At 38.4% G+C, this 12,185-nt stretch overlaps 1 long non-coding RNA gene across 4 annotated transcripts in view; it reads right to left on the bottom strand.

Annotated features, from left to right (window-relative positions):
• Positions 1-231: 231 nt before the first annotated feature.
• The window catches only part of LOC106042330 (uncharacterized), a 47,733-nt gene continuing 35,779 nt past the window's right edge, over positions 232-12,185 (bottom strand). For 3 of the 4 annotated variants that reach the window (XR_010827647.1, XR_007159742.2, XR_010827648.1), the window contains one exon: positions 5,726-11,951. This is a non-coding gene — a long non-coding RNA (uncharacterized lncRNA). Of the gene's footprint in view, positions 3,497-5,725; positions 11,952-12,185 lie in introns of those variants that run through there. The other variant, XR_010827649.1, reaches the window with a different exon arrangement.

Here is a 12,185-nt window from a genome sequence, read left to right as displayed (position 1 = left end):
GCAGAATTCAGTGCCTGAGTCTTGCTCACTGGTGGTGCTGACCACCCCACACAACCTCTCCACAGTGTGAGCCAAACTTCTGTGGAAGCAAGCAGTATCATTCTCCAAGCTGTAGCAAAAGCTAAAGGCTGCAAGTTAAGATCAGACAAGTATTTTTGGAATAAGTTTTACTTAAAAATAAACAATAACAAAACAAAACAAACAAAAATATGTCATTTACCCCTAGGACAAAACAATTTCTGCTATTTAATTTAAATCCAGACAGAATGCTCTGAAGATGTCTAACACACATTAGCTGCTACCAAAATTATGACAGTCATGCCATATAACTTCTGTATGCATGCAGATAGGACAGCACACTATGAGGAAAGACAAACATAGTCATCAGTCTTGCCATAATACATTTTCATTATTCATTGTTGTTACATTTGTTACAATGTTGGTACAACAAGGATAACTATTGTTTATGTAATATTTGTGCTGTATTATTAGGCAACTAATAATACTTCTGTGTTCATTTCTGACGTACACATTTGAGACCACATTTTTAAAAATGTTTTGTACAGAGCAGTCTCCAGAAACAGCTGTATAGTTATGAATTTTCAGAGAAACCCATCACTGCACAAAAGACACTGACAACTACAAACAAGTCCTTTATAATGGTGTGGAATGCTGTACAGTAAATGCTTCCAGTACCTGGGGAAAATCCTGACATAAAAAGCAGCATGTTTTGTTTCTTGGTTTTCATTTGTTTTTAAGGTCATCTCCCTAAAGAATTGTTAAATGCTGCTGTCTTCCCTTCTTGAAGTCTCTGCTCTAGGAAGAGCAGCTGCAAAGTAAATTGGGCTGTTTTGCAGGAGACCTGCCATCAGAGGCTGCTGACAGGAGCTGGTCAGCCTGGTTCATACTTCACTAGCAAGCTCAATGAAGATTTACCTTGCTGGGCTTTGCGATCACCACATTTCTGTCCATGCTTCTAGCAGTAGCCTGAATTCAATACTTATGTTATTCCTGCCTTATGCTGAGTTTAGAGTGTGCCCTAATAAACCATGCTGCTGCCTTCCCGACCTCACCTACACTAGAGATGTCCAGATCACAGGAGCTGGAGACCTGGTCTGCATGGTGGCTTTGCACCCGCCTCTCTTCAGTTCCTGCAGAGCACACGGGAGGTTGGGGGAAACATCTGCTGCTTGAGTATACAGCTTGTGAAAACTCTTAGAGCTATGTATCACTCAGAAAAAGAGGCAGGCTTCTCACTTTTCCTTCTGAGGCTGCTCTGCTGGTCTGCCTGGCCCCACAGGTCATCAGGCACTGCCAGGAGTTTGTGTCTTGGTGATTGTGCCATGATGGGTTAGCAGTGGAACTGGGGCTGATCACACTGCCATCCATAGTGCCTTAAACGACCACTTTATTTTCTTTCAGATCCAAAATCTGTTAAAGTATGTCAGATGACATATGTATATCAAATGATATACTTAGAGATGTAAACTTTATATATATATATATATATATATAAAATTCAGATTACATGTGTTTTGTAAGAACTTAGCCCAATTTTAAAGTGGTGTAGAATCTGTATTGCAGTGTACTTTTATAAACAGCAAATCTGGAACCCTTGAGGGAAAAAAAAATCCAGGCTTCTGCTTTCAGAATCAGCCAAACTATATTTTCTATTGCATAGGTGACGTAAATATAATGCACAGGTGACACAATTCAGATGAATCCTTGCATGCGTTAACATGCATTCAATCCTTTTCTTTAACAGCTCAGCTATTGCTGTATACCATACAGGCTATTTTATAGCCTTGGAGGCATGTAGCACACAAATTACTGAGTGACTGCAGTGCTACTTGCTGAGACACTAGACTGCTGGCTGACTGTAACTGTTTCAGACAGACAGCACTATTTCCTCTGAATTCCTTTAGGGTGTTCTCCCAACAAAGGGAAATGGTTTTGAAGTTTTGCTTTTACCTGCTTGCTGCCAAAGAAGCTCATCATAAAACCCATGCTGTTAATCCCTGTTGGAGCTGGAGCCAGGAAGCTGTGAGCCAACAGTGCTTAAAAGCTAGATGAACTCTGCAGAGCAAGCTAAATATGCTCAAATATATGCAATTCTGAAGTAGATTAACTGTTGAAAGGCAATTGTTATATCAACTACACTAAGTCTTTTACCACGCAATATAGCTTAGAGTGATTTGTCCCTCAAAATCATTGTACATTCATTTTGTACATTCATTTTTGTACAATCATTTTGTACATTCAAAGTTTGAGCTTTTGAGAAGACGACATCACTATATTTTAAACCAAGGTGTACTGCTACATTCTGGCATCCAGGTTCCTCTTTTTTTTTTTTTTTCCTGAAGAAAACTGAGCAGCTGTGGTTTCTGCCACCGTGTTACAGAAAGCATTCCAGGGCAGCTGATACTGAAACATGCAGGTGTCTATTTTCAAAGGAAATTCTGTCACAACCCTCCATGGGACTTATGTGGTCAGTTCTCCAAATAGCCTCATAAAAATGTTTTCCAAGGTGTTTCTCATACTCTGTAGATGCTTCCATATTTATATATAAACACCTGATTGCAATTTGGTATTGTTTTGGAAATAGGAGTGTCTTTAATGCTTTTTTTTTTTTGAAATATAAACTGTCAATAGTATTTTGTAAATATATACTATCCAACTGAAAGTCTTGCCTGACTCAAACAAAAAAGAAAAAAAAAAGAAAAAAAGAAAAAAAGGGAGCTGTGTTCTATAATATAACTTCTGCTGCTTGTCTGCTCTGCACCACTGATCTCTGATTTAGAGTTGCATGCCTGAAAATACAGAAGAGAACATAAATTGCAACATTAAAAAAACAAAGCCCAGAAAACATTATCCGAATTCCTTGTTACACCTGTTCTCCCAACAACAGTTTTCCTTTCCTCCTTTCACCCCTATGATCAGTTATCATTTCTCACAGTACATGTCTAATTCACTCAAATTACAGCCTCCAGAAAAAGCTGGTCAAGAATTTTCCAACTGAACAGTTTTTCAGTGAAAAATGTCGAAACACCGAATCCAGAAGTTTTCACAGTGACATTTCAGTTTCAATAAATTTCCACAAGACACCTGCCTGTTCTCTGCCAGCTCAGCCATGGGGCTGCAAGCATATCTGGGCCTTTAGGTCTGCAAAGACTATGCAGCTTTGCTCCCTATTAGATGCTGCAGGGCATTGTAGCTCCCAGGGTCAAGAGCCCAAGGAACTGTCACCTCTGACCAAAGTGTTTAGTTCAGATGACTGGCTTTGATGGAGAGAGAAAGGAGTCAGCAGCCCTAAGAGTCCTTGTCTGAGATGTCCTCTCAGGGCTTCCTGTGTCTCCACACACACTCTGATGGGAATTTGGCGGTTGTAGATCCCCTAGGACCCCATGTTCAGCCAAGGCTTTGCCAGCTCTGGAGTCTGCTTTTCAGTGCAGGGTCTTCCCCAGGCATTTTTTAACATATTGCTCAGTCTTGTTTTCTGAAAAAAAAATCAAGACAGAACACTTCCTTTCTGTGGGAAATTTCCAATTGTCAATTATTTGACTCTGAGTCAATATTCTAGAATTCTTATAGGAAAAGAATTTCCCTTGAGAGGGAAATCCCAAGCTTTGAAATGTAATCCTTCAAAGATATAGGGAAGAATGCCTCCAGAAATCTGTCATTCAGGGAATACAAAGTTTTACCATGACAAGCACAGGCAGACCTCTTCACCTGAGCTGCATCAGAAGTATTCTAAGTCAAAACAATTCCCATATTTTTAAATAGTTACGAACATTTTTCTTCAACCTATCTTTTGCTGTTAGTACTGTCCTCAGGCAGACACACCACAGAGTCAATAGTGTGAACCCCCTTAAACATTTAAAAGGCATATCAGAGTAGATATAATTGTAAGGCAAATGTCTTTCTCCTGTACGGCAAAGCTGCATGCAAATGTGTGAAATCCATGAATCTGGCAAAGGAGATATTTGTGTCGGCAGCCAAATGTCTGTACATTTAGATTAGGAACCTGGATGTACAAAGAGATCAGACAATGCAGATAATGTGTAATTCCTCAATTTATTACAATACTTGTTCTTACAAGTGCCATTTTCATAAAACAAATACAGAGAGCTTAATCATGCTGCAGGATCCACTGTATCACAGTAAAATGGTTCTGTAATACCCATAAGCTATAAATCTTGCTCTTAATGTAGTTCAGAATTAGGAAACATATATTTCCTTTTAATTTTTTTGAAACCATGCACATGCATGCAAGCACACGCAAACACACATATATATATTTGAAAGGTATGCTGATTTAGGAAAACCGGAACGTGTCCTTCCCATCTGGTTCACATTTTTCTACACTAAATGAATTCTTATATCTTTGCTATGGCAGAGTTGTTACTGAATGAATCTAAGCTTGTTCACAAGAAATAAGCAGTAAGCAAAGAGTCTCACAAGCATGGCACTGGAAATTTTTAGAAGTAAAAAAATTACTTAATCCAATTTCATTTAAAAATTTCTATTGTTTTCATTAAAATAACCCTCAAAAGTCATTTTTCATGTTTTGAGGAAAATCCCCAAACACTTGTTCCAATAAATTAAAAATATCAGATTTTTTTTCTTTCAAAAAAGTGGATAGGACTTATACATTATTTTCCAATCATATCAAACATTTAACCCACAGTGGTAGCTGAGTAATCCTGATCTCTATGCCCATTAAAAAGTTCTTTTCGCCTGTGACCAAAGAGCAATTGATTTTAAATTTAAAACTATGTTTAAAATATTTTTAACATGTAATCCCATGACAATGATTGTATTCATACCGATTTCATATACAAGGCTTAATATGCCTCCAGTATTTATGTATAAGTGAGCAGTGCTCTGCGTAAAATATGAATTATGGAGGTATAGTCAGATGGTAATTCGTCACATCCTCCTGGCAGGTAATCTGATTGTGTATGACAGCTATTGTTTGCACAGATGAGCACAATGACTGGCCAAGACTCTTTTCTGAGCAGTCTCAGTGGATGTTTAATGTGCTTGATTTATTATTTTTTTTAGGTAGACAAACTTCAGAGTATACCACAGTACCTTTAAGAAATTGAAGGGACACCATGGTAGAAAGCAAGCTGCACTGCTGCTGTTGCCCTTTCCTGGCTTTCTGGCAGCCAGAAGGCTTTTGGTCCTCTCACAGAAGCTCCCACGGATCTTGTCTTTGTTGTCTTGACATAACATACTCTGCTAAGGCTTCATCTATGTCTTGGGCTATTTCTTTTCCCAAGCTTTAAAAGGAATTTCATCTGATCGTCTGATGTTTTACTAAGAGATTATTTTAACACAAAAACTTGGATTAATTTCTTACAGCAGAACTTCATTTACTGGCTCCTTTATATGTAAGTGAATAGGAGAAGAAAATAGAGAAAAAAAATGTCTAGTATTACTTTTTCTGAATATGTTCAATGTAATTCCAAAATATGATAAGTCAATTGCTCTTCTTATTGTATTAGAAGCTTTATCATTTGGTTACTCTGCAGAATTAAGGAATCAGATAAATTCAAGAGCAATATAAACTGATCTAGTTCAGAATATTGTTTCCAGCAGTAGCCAACATGTGTCTCAAGAACAGGACAGTCATGAATCACCTGTAAACCCTAGAAAATCACAATTAGGTCTTTGAGAACTAGAATTATACCTCCCCCCCCCCCCCAATAATCCCAGAAAAATATCTCTCCAAAAAACTTGTCCAGATTTCCCCAGAGCCCCCATAAGACTTCCAGTGTCTAGATCATCCTGTGAAAATGCTTTCCACAGATTAACTATGAACCTGGTGGAGAACAACCTATTTCTGTCTATTTATCATCCGGTACTTGATATGATGTTGGTACGTTCTTGTAATAGAAAGGACGGTAAACAAAAAATAAGCAGAAGGAACTTCCCAAATTGTAATGCATCTCTGTTTGCATCTGTTTCATCTATGATTTGATGGGTTTCTTTAAAGTATCCTTTCCCTTTTCCAGGGCAAAGGAAGACCTTTACTCAATTTTTATGATTCATCATACAGAAGCAATTCCATACCTTCAGATGCCCTGTAGTGTCTCTCTGTATCTCTTCTGTTTTATTACAACACTTCTTAGAAGAGTGAGCAAATACTGAGAAGAGTGTTAAGGTACAGATGCATTATGGCATTGACAGCTGATGTGAAAATGATCTGCCTATTCTTTTCCTAATAACTCCCTGCACGCTGTTTGCCATCATCTGTTTATCACTTGAAAATGTAATCTGCCATTTTATTACCCACTCCCTGCACAGATCTTCACAGTCAGCCTTTGTATTTACTCTACTGAATCATCCAGTGTCCTCAGTAAACTTTGTCTCCTTCCTGCTCATCCCCTGATCATTCATGATCAAAGTAGCCCCACACTACATATACTGTGGGAGTCTACTGCTAACCTTTTCCCTTTCAGATTACTGACCATTTATTCCAAGTCTCTTCTTCACATTTTCTAAGACAGTTATTTAAAAATGTGATGACCTTACACTTTGTCCCATGACAGCTAAATTGCTCTAAGACCCTTTGAGAAGGGACCTTGTCAAATATCTGCTAGAAATACAAGAAAACCATATCAACGGTATGTCTCCTGTGTATGGGCTTACAGTCTTCTTCAAAGCACTACAATACTTTTGCAAGGCAAAATCTGTTTAACTATTCCTCAGTGTCTACCATTTATTCATATGAACAATAATCCCATTTTAAGAAGAGTGCCTAGCAATATTTTGTGTACAGCTAGCCTGTAATTACCTCTCACAGAACCTCCCTCAACAACTGGCATTGCATTAACCATCTTCTAATTCTGTGACATTAAGACAGCTTTAATCAAAAAGCTACATGTTAGAGTTTGCTAGCTCAGTTGTTTGGGTTTTGAGCTCCTTTAACATTTTAAAAATCTTCATGTTTTGTTGCTACTTATTTTGTTGATTTCTTCTATGCTGTTTTGTATATCAGTTCAGTTTGAAACAATTTCATTCCCAATTACACCTGCAATAAAAAGGCTCTTGTAGAACCAAGCCGTTTCAAGATGAAACTGAGGTCTAAAACATTTGTTTTTGCCTTTTTTCCTGTCTTTGTCTTTTTCTCTTAAATTTTATTTGCATTTGACGGTACCTTTTCCTGTACCCAAAGTGTTCACAAATATGTTTTTTTATTATTGTTTGTGCTTTTTTCTTCCCATTTGTCATCCCACATATTCATCTGGTGTGAGAGGGGTTGGGGCAGATGCTACTGTGCCTGCTTCACTGCCTAAGTATAGGTTCCTGATAAAATTCTCCTGAGCCCTTTTCAAAGCAGTGCTGTTAATAAAAGAGTTTTTTTCCACTACAGGAAACATAGAAAGTCACAAAACCAACAAGTCACGCAACTCATCTAGATCAAAGCATCATTCTGGATTACATTTTGAAAGGTTTTTAAATCAGTCCCACTTTGTCAATACATATGATTGCACCTGCATTTTCCTGGCAGTAACATTTGCTTGGTACAAGTTTTGTGTGAGCAAAGTCAAACTGCTTTTGCCTGCCAGTAACTGGGCTCAATATGTGAGTGCAAGCAGATTTCCAAACACCAAGAAGCTACTTTTCAAAACTTTGGCCCACAAATTTCTTCTTTTACAATTGAAAGATATTTCTACATTTAGAATTATCTTTTACAATTATTTGTTAGATCAGAGGCATAAACAGGGATTAGCTATTTCATTCCTCCCCTGTCTGAAATGCCATAAACAATGGTTTGATTAAAACCTGGCTAATTTGCTGGTCATATGACTTCTTCTGTGGTTACATGCCAGTTAATCAACATGAAGAGGTATGTAACTACAGTAGGGCATGTCTGGTTATTCAGTGGTATATAGGTAATATATCTGCCACCAGCCAGAATCGCATCAACAATTCAGCCTGCTCTCATCTGTGCTGCCAGCAGCCTGCACTTTTGAAAACTCATAACAGCCTTTTGTAGTGGGCAGAGCAGGAATGGTCTGCTTCACCAACTTTCCTTATATAACCTCATGCTTCAGCTGCTTTACAACACATGGGCTGGATCCCAAACATATGACAGCAAATTTCAAATGACAATAACAGAACAGGAAAGCCCATCCAATGTTGTAGGTTTGTCAAGCTGTTCAAACAAAACATAAAAGGCATCTTAGGGGCCTGACACATCAGCCACAATCAGTTTACAACTCTCACCTAATCTATCAAAATCTTATGCTTCCTTGTCTGGCAGCCCAATGTACCTGTGAAATCATAAAACCACCTGTCTGTCAAATCTGGTAGTGCTCACTGGCTTCTGTGAAGATGATAGCTATTTGTAGTTCTTACATGCTGAATGATGATCACTACTTGGTATTCAAATAAGTCTCAGAAAGCATGGTTTGTCTCTCCTGACTCCTGTTATTGTGCATGTTTCCAATACTCAAAATATTAATCTACATTACTGAGTCATAGCCTGTGAGCCTGCTGAAAACATTTTGTTCTTATCAGTCATGTCCCCAGGTTTCAGATGTGACGAAAAAATTCTTAAATCATTCATTTCTAATTGTTTTCCATCAATACTTCTGTAACCCAAATGCTGCAGCTGAGAGCAGAATTCAGATGTTCTCATTCCTGCTATACACAGCCTTATTCTCAAAATCCTCCAGCTTCAGTTGCTCATTGTAGACAATAAAGGTGGAGTTAAAGGTTTTAGAAACTGGTGTTTAATTTGCTGAGTAAAAGGGAAAGAAAAGACAGAAAATAATCTCTAAAGTGGAGGTTCATTACATCACATTTGCCCATGAACTAAGGTTTCAATTTGATTGGCACAACAGCAGAAATAAGAGAGTCAGTCGTCTTCTCCTTTTGATAATACTTGCTGTAAGACTTTTAATTGCTCGGTATTGTATTACTCACTCATTAACTATCTTCTGACTCTTTAAAGCAGCACAAGAGACTACCAGCCACAATACATAGTAGGTATCTGAAGCTGCTCTTTTTCTCCTTTAAAATTATATGCTAATATAACAAAACAGATGGCAGATTATTCTTACTAGTATTGAGGCCCTGATATTGCAAACCTTCCAAGCACAGCAGGTTTCATAAATATCACAAACCCTTGCAAACAACTTGCAGAGCTATCACCAAGTAAAAAGTAAGGGGGTCAACCAAATAGGTTCACTTCACAGTCCTAGTAGGATAGCAACACTGTAGAAATCTCCAGTCAGAGATGGAAAATTTCTCATGTCCCAGCTCAGAAGTACAAACCCACTATTTTTTCACCCCTACACACAACACTTCCTTATAACACCTTAATTTCTTCCAGCTGGAGAAAATTAAAATCACAGAATGTTCTTTGTTGAAATGGACCCACTAGGGCCATTCAGTACAACTCCTGGCTCCACACAGAGTAACCTAAGAGTCAAACCATGTATCTAAGAGTGTTGTCCAAACACTCTCTGAACACTGGCAGACATGGGGCCATGACGACTCCTCTGGATATGCTGTTCTAGTGCCCATCCACCCTCTCAGTGAAGAACCTTTTACTAAAATACTCTTTAAACTTCCATGGTGCATTTTTAAGCCATTCCCTCATATCCTATCACTGGTTACCAGAGAGATCAGAATGTCCCTCTCCACTACCTGTCATAAGGACCTTCTAAACAGCAGAGGTCACACTTCAGTCTCCTCTTCAATCTGAACAAACCAAGTATCCTCAGCTATTCATATGTATTGCCCTCCAGTCCTTTTACCACCTTTGCTGTCCCTTTTTGGACACTCTAATATTTTATATCCTTCTTGTATTGTGGCACCCAAAACTACGCTCAGTACTTGAGGTGAAGTTGCACCAGTGCAAACTATAGCAGCATAATCACTTCCCTCAAACAACTAGATACACTGCGTTTAATGCACTCCAGGAGACGGTTGACCTTTTTGGCTGTCAGGGCACATTGTTGACTCTTATTAAGATTACTGTTAACCAAAACCTGCACATCAGTCTCTGCAGGGTTGCAGTCCGGCCACTTGTTCCCCATTCTATTAATTCATCAAGGATTATACCTTGAGAGGGTATAATCTGCACTTGAGAAGCAGAGAATCTGGCATTTGCTCTTGTTAAATTTCATGGGGTCGGTGATTGCTCAGTGCTCTCACCTATCAAAATCTCTCTGTAAGGGAATCAAAAGCTCCTCCAAATTAAGTATCATTCACAAACTTACTTAGTGTGCACTCAACTCCTGTGTCCAGGTTATTGATAAAAGCATTGAAGAGAACTGACCACAAATGGATCCCTGGGGAGCACCACAAGTGACTGGTCTCCAGCCTGATGTAACCCCTTTTGCTATAGCCCTTTGAGCCTGACCTGCCAGCTGGGTTTTTGATGCATTTTATTACATAGTTGTAAATAATGTATACATACATACATACAATACTGAATGCTGGACATTTTCTCCAGAAGAATACTGTGAGAGACAATATCAAAAGCTTAGCTAAAATAAAAATTCAAAAAAAAAAAAAAGACATTTACTTGACATCTACTGCTTTCCTTTCTTCCACTAGGTGGGTAACCTCATAATGAAAGGACATTACATTAGTAAAGTATGACTTTCTCTTCTTGAATGCATGATGGCTTTGATCAATAACTGCATTGTTTTTCAAGTATTTTTCAACAACTCCCTGAATAATCGTCTCCATAATTTCACCAGCCTCTAAAGTGAGACTGACAGGCCTATAATTACCAAGGTCTTTTCTTTCCCTTTTTGAAAATTAGAATGACTTTTGCCAGCTTCCACTAAACAGGAACATTTCCAGATTCCCAAGACTGTTGATAAATAACTGAGAGAAATCTCACAATAATATTGGCCAACACTTTCAGTACCCTGGGATGAATTCCATTGGGCCTCGTAGAATTCTGGGCTTTCAGCTGCAGCAGAAAATCCTATACATGTTTAATGGCAACAGGGAGCTCATCACCCCCCCCCAAGTCATTGTCCTCCAGCCCAGGCTCTGGAGGTCCCAAGACTTGATCCCAAGAACTTTAACACTGGTGTTAAAGAGAGAGACAAAGAAGGCATTAAGCTTTATCTTCATCCTTATTCACAAGGTGACCAACCTCATTAAGTAGTGGACCAATGTTTTCTTTAATCCATCTTTTGCTGTAAACATACTTTCAAAAAGCCTTTTTTGTTATTCACCACAGTACTGGCCAGCTGCAACTCCAGCAGAGCTTTGACCATACAAATTTTCTCCCCACTATGGTAAGCAGCAACTTTTTAGTCCTCCTGTGTAGCCCGACCTCGATTCCAAAACCCACACACTTTCTTTTTCCACCAAACTTCCAGGAAGAGATTGCTGTTCAGCCAACCTGGCATTCTGCACTGCTTGCTTGATTTCAGACATGTTGGAATTATCTGCTCCTGTGCCCTTAAAAGATGGCTCTTATAAAGTGTCTGGTATTTATGGACCCCAATGCTTTTGAAAGCAGATTCCTACAGGTCCTTTTTAACTAGTCCCTTAAACAGCCTAAAGTTTGCTTTCCCAAAATCTAGGGTAGCAGATCTGCAGACAGGTGTTCCCGTATCTCCAAGGATTTTAAACTCAACAATTTCATGATCATTGCGGTCAAGGCCACCAATCCTCACTTCACCAATGAGATAATCTGTATTTACATACAACAGCTTGGAGAGGGCATATTTCCTTATTGGATCCCTTAGTACCTGTAAGAAAAAGTTATCTTCTGGGTGCCTCTGGAATTTCCTGGATTTGCTTGTGTCTGCTGTATAATTAACTAAAGGTAAGCTTTGATAATTTAGGATTCATTGGATTTGCAGCTGAACAACCATTAAAATACCACTTCCTTGTAGATTGTGTATTGTCCTTATATAACACAGACTGTGAAGTGTAGGTCCACTGCTAGGTTTCTCAGCCATCTGCCATATGTGTTAGTTCATCAGCATCAGCATGGTGACAAGAAACAGGGAAAACACAGTATTGAGAAGACATTTATACATTATTACAAAATAAATAAATAAAATAATCTCTCACATACAATGCAAATTCGTAATATCAATAAGACGAATTTTAAGGTTGTGAGGTTCAACATTATACAACAGTCTCCCTAATAAAACATTTATGAAATTACTATACACGAAAAATTATAAGGA

The sequence above is a fragment of the Anser cygnoides genome, chromosome Z, assembly GCF_040182565.1.
Source record: "Anser cygnoides isolate HZ-2024a breed goose chromosome Z, Taihu_goose_T2T_genome, whole genome shotgun sequence".
Lineage (NCBI taxonomy): Eukaryota > Metazoa > Chordata > Aves > Anseriformes > Anatidae > Anser > Anser cygnoides.
The sequence above is the reverse complement of the archived record's forward strand: the minus strand, read 5'-3'. Positions and strand labels throughout refer to the sequence as shown.